At 29.0% G+C, this 3,131-nt stretch overlaps 1 long non-coding RNA gene across 1 annotated transcript; it reads right to left on the bottom strand.

Moving 5' to 3' along the window:
* Positions 1-455: 455 nt before the first annotated feature.
* LOC142223822 (uncharacterized) lies at positions 456-1,308 on the bottom strand. Its single transcript, XR_012718916.1, has 3 exons — positions 1,019-1,308; positions 681-922; positions 456-613 (listed from the first exon to the last, which is right to left on the bottom strand). It is a non-coding gene; the product is annotated as an uncharacterized LOC142223822 (long non-coding RNA).
* Between the last annotated feature and the right edge of the window lie 1,823 nt (positions 1,309-3,131).

Here is a 3,131-nt window from a genome sequence, read left to right as displayed (position 1 = left end):
ATTTCAATCACGAAAATCGCGGATTCAATCATTTTTTTAATTGAAATGTCTTCAATCACGAAAATGATAGTATCAATCACCCATTTTGATTGAAAACCAACACGATTTTCAATTAAAAATTTAATTGACTTTTGTCACGGAATCAATTAATTGTGTGATTGAATCAATTAAAAGCGTGATTGATTTTTAACATAAAATTCAATCACAGTTTTAATTGAATCAATTAAAGTTTTAATTAATTTCGCGACAAAAATCAAACAACTATTGGATTCATTCAATTAAATAATTAATTGAAATTGGCTATACATTTCAATCAAAAAATTTATATATTGCGACCCCAAAATCGTATTTAACTTTATTTGAAATAAAAGAAAATATGTGTTTCTTATAAAACATATTTAATATTTTATTATTTTTTGAATTATGCAATAAACAAATAAATTTGGTTCTTGTCATTTGTGGTTTGTTCTAATATAACTTACAAATACAATTACATAAATTATATAAATCATTATCTTCCTTATAATAATAACCATGTTAGCATGGTCCTTCTAATATGTAGATGCGCCTAGATTTCCAATAAATCAGCAGCCTGTAAGCTAAATTAGTTTTTCTGAAAGTAGACAGAATAATTCGAATTTAATTTTGTTAAATTAAAAGTTAATTTTGTTAAACATTACCTGCATAGAATATCAAGTTCAATTCTTAGTTCCAGGTTGCAGATTTATAATCTTCTTTTGCAGTTGTAGTCTTTTAGCATAAAAAGGTGTATTAAGGAGCTCGGTAATTTAATTTTAGTAACAATTCCTTTCCAAAATTTCCGCACATTGAAATCGTCTATTAAAATTTGAACCAATCATAGACAAAAATAATGGGAAAGCAATGTAATATTTGGTATTATATTGATGATACTTTGCAAATTCTAAAAATAGAAAAAATATATAAATGGGAAATACATATTTTTATTATTTTGGGATATTTTTCATATTTTTAAATCCAAAAGAAAGAATTTTTTTACCATTACATAATTCAGCTCATTAGTTTATATATCAGATATACTGCTCTCTACTTGGGTTCAAACTGAAAAAGGCAGGTAAAACAAAAATACAATTTAATGAAAATGCCACTTCGCAACTTCAAGGTGAATCTTCCAACAAACCCATACCGCTCTTGGTTTTAAGAAAACTAGGAGTGAAAAAAATTATAATTTTAAAAGATCAATACGGTACCCACTTTTTTGTTGCAAACATATTCTTACATATTTGATAAAATGATGGAGTTGATGGGATTGATTGGTCAATTTCACGAAATAAAATTGGTTACTAAAAGACATGAATAAAAAATATATTATTTTAGTCCGTTTAATGTAAACAGGCTTCAATGGAAAACGGTATTCACATCTCACAATTTCTTACCTTCAATAAACGTAGATTGTTTTCCATTTTTACAATACCACAAAACACAAACACAGGTAATTTCAAATGCGTTCTGTCATATATCTTTTTCAAACCTTTACCACGTGTCCGTTTGTTGTTGCACACTTTATTTATTTCAACCCTTTGCTATGGTTTGTTGTTGCGTTCAAAATATTTATGCACACATTTTGAATGCAGCAGACAGAATGTCGCCAATCATGTTTTTCAATTTACGCGAAAAACAAAAACCCAACCGTTCGTTACGAGTTACTTCCACAGACTGATCTCTCCATCATACATTGTTGAATAAATACCCATTCTCTTGTTATCTTTTCGCTCTTTCCATTGCTCAAAATTATTCAGTTTCAATCACAAAGGTGATTGGATCAATCACATGTGTAATTGGAAACGGAAAAAATTTCAATCATGTTTGTAATTGAAAATTATTTCCGAATTGATTAACAAATTGATTGAATCAATTGAATCAATTGATTGAATCAAATTGATTGAATCAATTGGAAACGTAACAATTATCAATCATTTTTTTAATTGGTTTTTATTCGGATTTGATTAAATAATTAATTGAATCAATTAACATATTAATTGAATCCGTTTCCAAATTCAATTAACTGTTTAATTGAAAAAATTTTGGTGATAATTTTTTGTGTGTAGGTAGGGAAAATGCGACAATAGCTATTTGCCGAACAAGCGGCAAAGGAATATTTCGGAGAAAACATTGCAAAAAGCGCTGAAAGTACAAAAATATGATAAAATCGTGGTACATTAAGTATAAAAGTGTACAATAATATTTTGGAAATGGGTCGCAATATGAGCTGCTCTCCGGAATTACGCAAACTTATACTTTGTAAGTAGGTTCGCGAAAAGAAAACAATTCGTAACATAGCGAATGAGTTGGAATGTTCCAAAACGGGGTTGCACAATGCTATTGTACATTATAGAAATAATAGGACTGATGAAAATGTTGAAAGCGCACACCCTCAAAAATATCAAACATATTATGTTTCACCTTAGAGCATACACTGGTAGAAAACAATTTTAATGAAATTTTATTTGTTTTGATATATTTTTAAGGCGCCAATTGGTTACTTCTATTATTTTACTTGCAGTTTAGTCTCTAGTTCTCTCTTTCTAAACACATATATGTTTATAGGCTATTTCAAAATAAATGTTTGCATCTAAGCATATTATATTTACAAACATTTTATGTCCCAAACATAATATGTTCTAACATATTAACATATATGTCCCAAACATGTTATGCTAGTTTATGAACATTATATGCTTGCACATAAAAATATTGTGTTAAAAATTTGAGTTCCAAACATATAATTTTTACACCCAAACATATGAAAAATAGTCTTTTTCATCCGTGCACCCAGGCAAAGAAAAACAATAAGTACTGACGATCTCATAATCTGCCGAGTGAGAAAAGCTAACCCTTTACTAACCCCCAGGCAGATTCATAAGCAAATAACACCTCAAATTAGTAATGAAATATCCACTCGCACTGTAAGACGAGGTCTAGGGAAATCTCCGTGTCTGTATCACAAAAATAAAACCACACGTTTCTGCCAAAAATTAGAAAACGCGTATAAATTTTCTAAAAGAGCATGTCGAGTAACGCTTAGAGTTTTAGAAAAACATTCGTTGGTGTGACGAATCCAAGTTTAATTTGTTTGGTTCGGAGGGTAAGAA

The sequence above is a fragment of the Haematobia irritans genome, chromosome 2 (assembly GCF_050003625.1).
Source record: "Haematobia irritans isolate KBUSLIRL chromosome 2, ASM5000362v1, whole genome shotgun sequence".
NCBI classification, from domain to species: Eukaryota; Metazoa; Arthropoda; class Insecta; order Diptera; family Muscidae; genus Haematobia; species Haematobia irritans.
Note: the sequence above shows the minus strand (reverse complement) of the source record. Positions and strands in the feature narration are given on the sequence as shown.